The following is a 12,869-nucleotide window of genomic DNA, read 5'->3' as shown; positions in this document are numbered from 1 at the left end:
ATCAGTTTGCTGTTAGATCTTATTCAACGTATGAGTACATATATTTCTATATCGTATAAAATATTACTTTTTGCATTATTATTGCTGTATAAAATGCAATTGGTTTCCTTTGTAACTGTAGACTTTTTATTATATTCATTTAGAAGTAATATTCTGAGATGAGTCTACAAAGGGTTTATCAGACTGCCAAGAGTTTATGCAATAAAAATGGCTACAAATCTCATGTTCAGTATGTCGTAAAGAATAAGAGCTTAATTCTTGAATATTGATTATGGAAGTCGTTGGAGAGGAAGACATTCTCAGAGGAGGATGAAGGTGAAAGTCAAGGAAATCATTGTTTCCTACTGAAGTAATTAGAACAATAATGAGCATGGAAGCCAGAGATCAGTCCCTGGGGGCAAATGGCCTGGAGGAATACCCACAGAGAGCCCCTGGATTATTTTTCTACTCAGTTTGTTATACATCTCCTCTCTCTTCCCCATTCATCTATGTAGCCATGCCGCACTCTACTGGCTTCATATTTGGGAGGACATTCATGCAAACACTTAATTTGCATATTTTGTCTTACAGAGGTCTTAATACTTAAAGATTGTGGGTATTCAGTAAGTTTCCTTGAACCTGGAGAGATTTTAGTTCCAACTCCTCCTGGTACTGATACAGATTCTGAGGGGATTTCTATTTATCACAGCACTTACCACATATTCTGGCACCAAGACCTTCACATTTTCTTCTGCTGTTGGATCCTACTTCCTAGTTTTCAAAGAGTATGCCTTCACTCAGAGGTTAAAAACATTGGAAAAGTCATTTCTATTTCTCATAGCAGTCCAGAGAAATGCCCTTATTGGTTTAAAATATCTCATATAAGTTGCATGTTTCTACCAGCTTCAGACTGAGTTGTTAATTTGGGGATTACAAATTGCTAAATGGTTAGCTTATAGAAACTTTCTTAAGGTTTATTTTTTTAGTTAATACTTTGAAATATATTTTGCCATTCATCTAAAATAGAATTCAAGAGTGATGTCTGTCATCCCTAGTGCATCAGAAGTTATTTTAAATATGGCATCTTTATAAAAGTCAATAGCTGCCTCATCAAAGGGCAATCATGTCCAGTGTGGGTGGCTGTGCCAATTGTTTTTGAACTACTGTAGCAATCTAGCCCATCCCAGGGAATGGCTTGCAGTCTTTCTACACCCACATTTTTTCTTAATTATCTCCACCAGGCTGAGTTAGCTAAGGACAGATCTATAGCATTTCCTGGATGTCCAAATGCCCACACACCTTCTGCAGGCCTTGAGCTACCACTTCTCTTTCATGTTTCTCCTGGTTGGTCCACCTAGTTATCGATTATCATGTACATATAATGCATTATTTATAAGAACAAGACACTTTCAGCATGCAATATCTTTAATTTTAAAAAGAAGTTACATAAAAAAATAGAACACTGATGTCACAAAGAAAACATAATAAAATTTGATAGTAAAGATTCTACCACATCACTCCTTTAAAAATAAATCTGAAGAAATTTAAGGTCATTGTTCTATCATAATCATCATTTTTGAGAAAAATGGTAAATTCAATATCCAGATTCCTCCTATGTGGGTCTCAAATAAGTTGCATTTAAGCTTTTAAAACTGTATTTAGACAGTAAAAAATAGATGGTCCCTAAAATTATAAATTATCCAAGGTTAGGGTAACTTAAACTCTACTTCCCATGAAGAAATGGGAAATCATTACGGTGCATATCTCCTATAATACTGGGGATGACTCCCAGGATCTCATGCATACCAGGCAAATGTTCTACCTTTGAACTACCACAGCTGTCTTTCTACTTTCTGTTTTGAGACAGGGTTCCACTAAGCTGAGTAGACTTTGAATTTACTCAACAGGCTAGGCAGGCCTTGAACTTGTGATCCTTCTACCTCAGCCTCCTGAGTGTCCATATACCCAACCTAGGTTGTTATCTTGCATATCAATCAAACATGGCACTGAAATGTACTTTAGAATTTACTCTGAGAACGTATTTTCTGTTCTATGGGTAAGGAAACAGAAACCAAGTTGACTGACCTTTTAGCTGTTAATAATGAGCTGAAGACAAAGCTTGAACTACGGCTTTGAGTCTGAGTCACTGTGTTTTCTTGAAGAAGGTACAAATCTAGATGTATGTACTCTTCAAGGGACCAGACTTTGTCACCAGCCTACAAGTTCCAGCAAGATAAGGATCATTCAGTCTTGCTCATGGCTGAATCTTCAACTTCTGACACAGTTTGGGACTCATAATTAATTGATATTTAATATGTATGGAATAAAATTACGACTGTTAATTTTCTGCAGAAGGCATACTTTGGGAGCAAATGTCATCATGATCCACTTAAGATATGCAAACACTATCTACCAAAGTAAACAAGTATCCAGGAATCCAAGACCAGGATGAAATTCCAGAGGGTTGAAAGAGAGCAAGCCAGCATGAACTCATGCATCAGATATGGACTGGGCTAAGTGACCTCTGACAAATATCTGGCCATTAGATTCTATGACTCATGAGTAAAAGTAATGTACTTCTTGGCTTTGGCCTATCTTCTGTGTTTGTTTTTCAGGGGAATTAGTGACTGTGACTTAGCTAGTGTGTCAGCCAAGGGAAGATTCCTGCCTACTTTGAGTCTCCAACTTACAGAGAGGAAAAGAATTCAGGAAGGCAAGGCCATGGGCTGGTTAAAACTTTCCATTAGCTTGACCAAGTTTTGGGAATTTTTGTAGATCCTCTTTTAAAAATTAAATATTAAAATAGGAGGAAATGATACCTAAAATTCCCTCAGAGGCTTTAGTTATGTCTGAGGGGGCACGAATGGACACTAAACAAGTATAATCCTTGGCACTGCAGTCTCCTCTGTAAAAGGCCATGCTGATCCCCACCTCATGTAGCCCAACAGAAATTAAATGTAGAAAATCGTAATGAGTTGTCAAAATACTTGAAATGCTCTTACTAGGAAGCATGTATTTGTAGTATTGCACAGTAGTGAAAAGAACGTACAGGATTCTTTTACAGTGTTTCAATGAAAGAGAAAAGGGGAGGGAGGGGAAAAGATGAAGATTTGCCTACATTAAAAACAAACAAAAAACGCACCAAGTAGAAATGGAAGCAGAATAATAACTCAATATTTTGACCCATGGTGTCAAATTCGGGGGGGGGGGGGATGATTACTGTTTATAGAACATATGTCTTTTTCTCAAGAGACACTTGTGAAAGCAACAGCTCTACATTTCCAAATAAAAGATGTAAGACTTTATAGTCTTGAAAATTATACTCACTCTGAAGTCAGAAGGGGAGAGAACATTTTATTGTTTAAAAATTTAATCTTCTCCACTTAAGGCAACCCCTCTACTTCCACAGCACTCAGTAGTGGTAAACGTTCACTGAATGCTAATGTTTATTTTATTATTAACTACTACACTGCGTTCTTTATGGGGATTACGGTATGTAATTTTAAGAGACTAGCTGCTTGTTAAACGCACTAGAAACACACACACACACACACACACACACACACACACACACACACCACTGACAGATCAGCAGAGAAAAACACTAGCAAAAGAAAGATAATTTGAGATAGTTCTGAGGTAGCAGTTGTAAAATTAAAATAGGCAACTCATTAAATTATCCATAGAGTGAAAAGAAAGCTACAAAAATAGATATTTTTCTGGCAAGTCAGTGCTGTTCTGAACAAATTTAGTTTTCAGCAGAGTTTTTATATCATATGATATAAGTTCATATTCGTTAGAATCACTTGCATGGTTGGACAAGTTTGCTCTAATTAAAAGCAAAAATTACGTAGAAGAATGTATTCAGTAAGAAAAACTCTTTCATTTTAACTGACAGATTGTAAGCAATATGACCAAATGAATGCTATCTGAGCAATTTGGACTATGGTCTCAAGATCACAGAAATAAATGGAAAAAACAAAAAACAAAAAACCAAACACCTTTTGTAAGTCACGTTTTAGTTTGAACTGTCTCAATTCAAGTTGCTGACTTTTGTGGCTGCTTTTTTGCTCTGTGGTCACCCAGTATCTTGTATTCTTTCTCTCCTTTCTGGTGCTGATACATTGTTTCTTATTAAAGTTTCCTCTAGAGGACAGGCCAGGAAAAGGAAAGTTGCTAAATTCACCACCTTTTCTTATTAAGAATTTAAAGACTTGGTAGGGAAAGTGCAAATGAAAGCAGCTGCTTACACAGGTTGATTCCACATCTTTTCAAAGCTTCTTTCCAATTTACACTGATAGATAACTGACAATATTTAGCAAGCCAATTAACCACTTGCTTTTAAAAACCTCCATTTGCTGCCTTGACCATACAGATGAGACGATCTTCTTAATTAGCAAGGACTCTGGTTCAATCAAGTACAAACTTTGCATGCCTAGTGATGTCGCCCATTTCTGGAGTGGCAGTTTGCAAAGCTTATTCAGACTTTTTTTTTCCCTGTCGTCTTTGCTGCGCTGTGGGTCTTACTATCAATGATACTGGAAAAGATACTGGCAAGATGCATGTATTTTCATCTGATTCAGTATTTATATATCCCACTGAGGGAGTGAGACCAAGGTAAAAATCTCACCTACAGAAATATTCATATGCAAGACCAGGGGCTACAAAAGTAGGCTAGATACTATTAAAATTATATGGTTAAAATCTCTCCCTCTCTTCCTCCCCGCCTCTTCCTCCCTCCCTCTCCACTTACTATGGTCTTTAATCTTCTGACTCCAAAAAGGGCAATTGAAATTCTTTGCTTTTATGTTAAAGATATCTGATATCTGTTTTAATACATAAAAATAGTGAATACCAGGGGCACCATTCTTAAAGTGACAGTCGAAATCATCTCCCCTTACAAATCAAGGATGCTTGGGTGTAAGAGGATGACGTGACACTTTTGAGGCTTATTTAAGTTGTTAAAAAAAAATCGAGGTTAAAATAATTAGACTGGTAAGTATTTTCCCTCCTTGCCGCCCACAGACATGATACCTACAATTTTCTCGGTTCAACTGTCAGACAAATTGTCAAGTGGACTACAAACATAATATTCCCTTAACGAAGCGTTCGTCTAAAGCCCTCGTAACTGTATTAGGCAGCCCCAAGTATCGCAAGCAAGGCATGGCGCGGGAGGGAAACTCTGCAATTTAGAATGACAGATGATTATTTTTTTCCCTATCCATTAAGCCTCCTCTAAATGCCACAATATTTACACCTTGTCCTTAGTGAATTAGATCCAAAGACAGGCAGACATAAAGAAAAAAAATAGAAAGAAAAAAGGAAAAAAGAAAAACAAAACAAAAAAAACTCCAACCGGTTGCCGCTGGGTTGGCGAAAAAGCAGGCGTTGCACCTTTAAATTCTGTCCCTTGGTTCCCTGTCCCCGGCCCCCCTTCTCAGGATTTTGCAATAAATCTCCCAGTTCTGCGTTCAGCCCTGCAGATCCGTATTTAAAACAGCACCATCTGGGAAGGGTGGGTGGCGATGGTGATGCGGGCGCCTTGGAGTTCCTTTGCAGCACGCTTGGAATTGCATCAGACTGATCCGAAATCCCCCCGCCTCCAAGCCCGGCCCCTCCCGCCACGCTTCCCTCCCGGCCCCTCCCCTCCGCTCCCTTCACGTAGATCTGACTGAGAAAACGCCTGGATCCCGGAACTGTCTGTGCCCCATTCGCTGCAGGCTTGATCGGTAAACCCTGCCCTACGCTCCCTTTGTGTGGCGAACAGCCTATGGGCAGTCATCTGATCCAACTGCCTGGTTCTCCCCCCCCCCCGCCCGCCCCCTAAATTTCCACAATATCCTCGCATCGCCTATGAATTCATCATTTCCACCTGCGCAGAGTTGGGATTCTTTCCTTCATTAAAAATAATCTTGAGTCTTGAGTTTGAGAAATCGTTTTTCTCCCCCATAACGCCCCTCACCCTCATCCCAAGCCTTATCTGGGGAGGGGTCCGGAGGCACCAAGCCCTGGATAGAAAGCTGCGGCAGGGCAAAGCTCCTGGCCTGAACAAAGGGCCAGGGAAGCGGTGGGAATGAGGGTTACAGGAGTGTGGCTAGGTGCCCTCACCCCTCCCCCAGGGGCGCGCAAGTCCCTGAACTCCCGGAAGAGAAGCTGGAGGACAGCGCAGCGGCACGCTCTGGGCGCTCTAGGTCTCCCGGGGGCGCAGGCGGGGGCAGGGGAGTTGGAGGAGAAGGCTGGGCGGCTCCCAGCCCGAGTCTAGCTTACCCCCATTCCCTCCATCTCCACTCCCTGCTAGGGTACCAGCCCACCCAGGTGGTGGCGGCAGCTCGGCGGAGAGCCCAGGCCCTCCACCCGCGCCGGTGGACACAACCTCGCCCGGCTAGGCGGTCTGCGCGCCCCGCTGATTGGTGGCTCTGTCCAGCCGCCGCACAGAGCTACGAGTGTTCTCCACCTCCACCAGCCGCCCAGGCCCCCTCCCCGGGGCCGCTCCCGGGCTCTTGGATCCAGAAAGGACCTTCCACTTCCCGAGCGGAGGCCCCCCCTTTCCCTGAGTTACCCTGACTGACTCGGACCTGGGCTCAGTGAGGCATCCGGCCCGGCAGGGAGTGGAGCGCAGTCTCAGCGGCTCCCCTTCCCTTGAGAAAGCGGGAGCCCTCCAAGCCAGCGCCGGGAACTCTCGGGGAGGGAAGATAGAAAGGGGTAAAAATTTAAAAAAAGAAAAAAAATCACCCAAAACATAAAGAACTATCCAGCGAGGATCGCGAGGGCTAAGGAGAGGTAGAGAGAAAATGAGGGAGGGATGGAGGCAGGAGGAGGGGGCGGGGTGGAAGAAGGGGGGCGGGAAGGAGGGAGGGAGGGAGGGGGAAAGAGAGGGAGGCAGGGATACTGAGAGAATGAATCCTCCTCACTAGAGGAGCTGAAATTACCTTGATTCATTTTGTGGGTATTTAGCTAGCCTCCTTCCCTCTTCCCAGCCTCCACCTCCTCTTTCCCACTGCACACTCCCTCCATCGTCTGATTCTAAATGGTACAAAGTCAAATTTTAGGAAATCAAATGTTGTGTAAAAGCTTCATAATTAGTAATGAATCTACTGTACACGCACACACACCACACACAAGCAAAAAGAACGGAAAAGAGGGAGGGGAAGGGGGGAATGAGAGAGATCTTACATTTGAATCAGATATTTGCGGTTCCAAGTTAACTAAACTCATTATATCCGCAGGAAGGTTGAGCTTCCCCCTCCTCGATTTGCCTCAGGTTCTCACCTAGGGCAATTTAAACTGGGCAAATACCAAGAAACAGCCCTTTCTCATGCTCTCCCTCCACTTCCTCCGCTCCACTACGCGTCCTTTCCGGAAGATCGAGTATCAAAATAGCTCAAGAATTGGGGATGCAGGGTCCCCGCCCCGGTGCTTACCTTCTTTGCGGCTTACACCACCCCGGTGGCTAGATCCTGGAGATAAACACTTGCATTTCCCAAAGTTAACCCAGTATACCAACCCGGAGCTTGCCAAGAGTCTATTCCAGCCTACACCGCTAGGAAGCCAACTTCAGCGAGCTCAATGAGGGGACCAAACTGGGGCTCGCTCTCCAAACGCTCCGCTCCAAAATCTGACTCTCTCTCCAGCCCCGATCTCAGTGTGAGCCGAACCTCGGAAAAGACGCTTTTTAAGGGCGACACCGGGTTGGCTTGACAGCGAGGAAAAGAATACCTGGATGAAGTACTACCACCTCGGACAAATCCGCTGGCTCTGTCCAAGGTGCTGAATGGACTCTGCTAGCCCGGATCACACACCCGGCGCAGCAGGAGGAAAAGGCTAAAAAAAAAAATCTCTAATTAAGTGGTACTTGATATTGCTCTAGTCGGTTTCTTCCACTTCCTTACGTTTTGTCACGTGCGGATGGCTTTGCCAAAGCCATCCTGTTAATAGTTGATCACATGTTGATGAGACCCTTTTCATGTATGAGAGCATTACCCATTTCATTATCGATGATAGGCACTTCTGACTTATTCCTGTCTCCCCCAACTCCACCCCTATCCTCGCCTTAACTCTTAGTCTCTACCCCATTCTTATCCCCTCCACTCGCAACCCCAACCTCTAACAACATTATTGTTTTTAGATGGAAATTAACCCCTTTGCGGATGTCAATTACATGCCCACATATAAATCATACAATATGCTCATGCACCATACAGTAAAGCAAAGAATGGAATACAAGACGGCTGGCAGACAAGCATCAGCTTTGAACAGCCAGTATAACAACCCCCTCCAGTTCCAAGTTTGTTCCACGCACTTCCACACTGCTGTGTTAAATCTCAAATGATTCCAATTAAAGTTGCAGTGGGTAAAACCCGATTCCCCTGGCCTGAATAGCTGCTGTTCTTTGGCGTGTGAAGTGCTAGGAAGAGCCGTGATATTCCTGTTGTTAGGCAACATGTCAAGATTTTCAATTATAATGCAGGGCTTATTGCTACTCACCATTGTGGCTTTGCTGTCCTGGAGATTCAGTGTCTTAAAATCTCGTCTCCCCAACAGATGCTGGAAGGTAATGTGTCTTGTTTGAAGTCATCATGTGAGAAGTTCGGCTTTGCTCAGTGGATCGCCCACCACTTGGTGTGACTTATGAATCTAATAACCCTTTGCAATATCCGCAAGCTTAAACTCTCAACCACCTTGACGACTACAGAAGACAAAGCAATTGGCATCGATGTTGAAAACCTATAGGTTTACGCAAACGCCCTCATTTTGAGAGACACGTTTCCCTTTGAGTTCATACGTGATTCTAATGAATGAGCGAGGTTACCAATGACTGTCCAACCGCTCTGCTATATAGCGGATGTTTCTTAAAGCATCCTTCTCACCGCCTGTCACTGAGTCCTGGCACAAAAAGTTCCCAGAGAAAGTGAGGGAGTTTCAGAGTACCCCCATAAAAATATTCAGTCTGCACACCGCTCCTTTGCCCACTGCTCAGGTCACACCTGGGGCTCTGACAAAGATTAGCTCGGCTCAGGAGATTTCCCTGTCGCCAGGTAAGAAAGCCTTCGCCTTGTCAGGCTAGGGCGGGAAGACCGCTGGGGAACTTGTTGCTTTTCTGCACCAGCCGGCTACCGCTTTAATAAGAATACCAAAAAAAAAAAAAAAAAAAAAAAAAAAAAGCGCAGCGGGGAGGGGGCTAGGGGAGGGGGCAACAGCAGCCTCTCTGAGTCGGTTACGTGACCAACCCACTGTGACTCCCTTGGTAAAAAGGAAACTTCTTAGAAAAGTTCGTGCCCCTCCCCCTCCCCCACCATGACTAAGGGTCTCCAGCGGACGTGGTCGTGAGTGACGATCGAATTGGGGGAGGGTGATGGTGCAGCGGGAGTGACTTGTCCTGAGGAACAACTGCGTGCATCGAAGAGCGTGTCAGCCCCGTAACTTTCCCTTTTCCTCTTAGGGACTGATGACTAGGCGAGAGGCACCCGGGCGAGCCACTAGTTGCCCACAGGAACCTGTGTTGTAAGCCGAGCTCTCAAGCGGCTTGAGTTGAATGAAGTTATGACTGCGTTTGCTCTAATGGCTTATGGCTTCTCAAATGCGAGTTAACAGCCCCTGTGTGCAGCTAGGTCCGCCTCGGGAGCCCTGGAGCTCCGAGCCCAGGGGTGAGGGGGTATAGGCTGGGGGCGGGGTGGGGGTGGGGAGATCCACGCCAGACTCTGGGCTGCACGTCGGCTCGGTCCCCCCCCCCCACACACACACACACATACACACCACCACCACCACTTGGTGCTGACATAATACGGGTGCTTCCCGGTAGCCGGGTTGAGAACCAGTGCCCCGCACTCAAGGAGGTGGGCTTCGGAAGCGAGTGCCCGGAGTGGGGGGCTCAACCAGGAAACCCGGCGCTGGCCACCACACTTCCACCAGTGACTGCGCAGGCTGGGAAGTGGAGAGGTCACGTGTTGGCGGAAAGTAAGTTGAAAGGAAAGAGATGAACTTCAAGAAGAAGGAGGCACAATAAAACATCCCCCCCCCGCCCCCGCGCCCAGTGTGTGTGCGCGTGTAAAATAAAGAGAAAGGCGGATGTGGTGGGGGAGGGGCACAGTGGGGGAAGGGCGAGGCACTGGGCTGAGGTCCTGGGCAGAACTCCGGAAATCTCTAGAAACGAGCTGTAAGTCCAGAGGTAACCGCATCCCCCAACGTAGGGAGGCGCTAGCTCCAGGTATTTCTTCACTAGAGCAGTCCTTTGCCTACCCTCGGCTTCCCCTGCGCAGCGGAGCACAGGAACCGAGGATGAATGTAAAACCAGTTGTTATGGAGATGCCGGTAGCTCCGAGGAGCGCGAGTGCACTGGGATGTCCCCAGACGCTTTTCAGGTTTCGCCGTTTTGGCACCGACACCATGATTTTACTCTTCCTCCAGAGTTCCCACCAGTGGAGCCCACCAACGGCCTAACTGGCCCTGGCTGTGGCGCTATTGACTGCAGGGATGAGACAGCGGCGCCGGCGGCGAGGGGGGGTGGGGTGGAGGGGTGTTGCAGAAGATGGTGGAGAATTCTGAAGTTTTAGACCACCCAGTCCTTTTCAATTTCCAGTTTCTTTATTCCAATCAGATGTGCCGTGTTCGAATGGAATTCGTACTTCCTGGTGTATAAAATCAGAGTTACACAGAGGATGAGTTTAGAAGAAGATTAGCATGCAGTGGCTGCTTCGAGGTTCAGCAATCCCTGGCCCACCAAGAATGCTCTCTTTAGGGAAACTAAGCTTTACTTCCTGACTCCTATGGGTTTCTGCTCTTGAAACCTCTGTTGGTACTGGATTATTAGTATTAGTAGTAAGTCCAGTGTTGAGTATCCATATGTACCTCTAGAGAGATGTTTCCAAAATCCACCCAGCCCATCTTCGGCTCCAGCAAACATATGTTTGTACAAAGATTTTCTTCACCACATAGACTTGCCAGACTCCTGGAGACTTGGGGGTGATCATCATTAAGAGGTGACCTTTCACCCATTACAGTCACCAAGGCAACAGCTACCTCCCACTAAAAGAACTGTTCATATTGTTCACAAATTGTCACTTTTTGTCCATCCATGAATTAACCAGCAGATGCTGCCCTAAGACTAGGGCCGCTGGCACAAACCATCCTCAGAGGTCTTGGGGTACAAGTTTTGTGGGCAAAGCCAGTTTACTGAGAATGCAATTCACAAAGGTGTTAGTAACCACCCTTGCCTGTTGGTGAATTCAGACTGGTCTGAAATCTTAGAATGATGTGGGAGGATGAGCTATATGTGAACATACTTATTTCTTATTATTATCTGTCTACTTTGTCAACTGTTTCTGGCTTCTGTAGGGAATAGCCTTCTCTAACGGATGTTTATTTTGAAAATTATTGCTATGTTTTAGAGGTACCCTAAATTGATGGCTTAGGTATTTTTGGATTCAAAATATGAATGAGTGATTAGATTTGAATTATTTAGACAGCACAGGATTGTATTGAAAATATTTCCAAAGGAATATTTTTCCACCTTCCTTGCTTGTATCTATTACTTAAAATACAACTTATGGACCAAGATGAGTTATAAAAACTGCTATATAATGAGATTTATTGTAGTGAGTTGTCGAGAAGAGTGAAGAGATAATATTTGATCTACATAAATATGTGATATGTATATGTATAATGACTACACATGTGTGTATTTTCTTTTCTTGATTTCCCAATGACCTGGGGAGAATTCTCTTCTCTTGGTTTATTATCAGCTCTCCAGGTTTTTATCTGCTCAAACTCACTTATATAATTCCTTCTTGTTTTCCATCTGTAGAAATCCAGTACCTAATACAAGCAAAGATTGCAGTCATTTTATCTGTTAAAATAGATGCCAACCAGTGTACCTGCTACAATTTTAATCTTGGGAGCACTTGTTCCTGCGGTCATGTCATTTTTTCCCACACAAATCTAGTCAGCTGTGATATGAATATCACACATCTCTAAGTTCATCTGACCCCATTCATTTTTAGCAATGATAGGACCATTTCAAAGTAAATGCTAAACAAATGTGTCTGAACTATCACAATCTGAAAATGCAGCCAAATTTAAAGCAAAATATGAACATAACCTAGCAGGAAGGATTTTTTTTTGTTTATATTCACATGGGTCTTCCATCAATGCCACAGTTAAAAAGCTTGTCTTATATATTTAAAGATAGGCACAAAAATGAATAAGGGCTCCACAGAAGTAGACAGTACAAGAATACAATTGAAGAGATGGTTGAAACACCTTAGAATTAGTGGGAAAGGGTAACACAAAACAGAGTGAGAGAGAAATGTTTTTTCCTTAGCAAATTAAGAGATGCTTGGATATCTTTTGAAATATCTTGGGTTTGAAATGGAAATTTACAACATCACAATGAAATGATGGGCTAGGAACTCCTCTAGAGTGTTGATGTAGGTGTGGATGAGATAGAGCTCATATTCTTTCTTCTCAAATATTTTCATCAAGTCAATTTGTTGTTGTTGTTGATGAGTTCTCTATTTCACCCTGTGTTTCAGGTCTTATTTTCTTCTTTCTCTCTTACTACTACTTTTAATCCTTCCTCTTGTACTTACTCTGTGGCAGGCAGAGTGATGAGGGCTACTGAACCATATATTAATAATTCCATAAGGCATCCTTGAATCTCAGAGTTGAGTACTTTGTTAATTACTGTAAGATAGTAATAGTGCCCCCTTTCCTTCCCTCAATATTCCCTTTCCTTATTCATTACTTCAAGATTGCTAGTTATGGTCAATGCAGGGTAGTGGCCACAGAGAGACTTTCCATAGTAGCGGAGTTGCTGACTTGTAGACTAAGAAAACAGGTAACAAAATTTTTCTGTTTATGACATAAGAAGTGATTCTGTCCAGGTAGGAAGAAAG

At 43.9% G+C, this 12,869-nt stretch overlaps 1 long non-coding RNA gene across 6 annotated transcripts in view; it reads left to right on the top strand.

The window, feature by feature from the left end:
* Positions 1 to 9,778: 9,778 nt before the first annotated feature.
* The window catches only part of LOC131908431 (uncharacterized), a 75,671-nt gene continuing 72,580 nt past the window's right edge, over positions 9,779 to 12,869 (top strand). For 3 of the 6 annotated variants that reach the window (XR_009378599.1, XR_009378598.1, XR_009378595.1), the window contains exon 1: positions 10,076 to 10,183. This is a non-coding gene — a long non-coding RNA (uncharacterized LOC131908431). Of the gene's footprint in view, positions 9,934 to 10,046; positions 10,184 to 12,869 lie in introns of those variants that run through there. The other 3 variants (XR_009378600.1, XR_009378597.1, XR_009378596.1) reach the window with 3 other exon arrangements.

This window comes from Peromyscus eremicus, chromosome 4 (genome assembly GCF_949786415.1).
Source record: "Peromyscus eremicus chromosome 4, PerEre_H2_v1, whole genome shotgun sequence".
Classification (NCBI taxonomy): Eukaryota; Metazoa; Chordata; class Mammalia; order Rodentia; family Cricetidae; genus Peromyscus; species Peromyscus eremicus.
The sequence above is the reverse complement of the archived record's forward strand: the minus strand, read 5'-3'. Positions and strand labels throughout refer to the sequence as shown.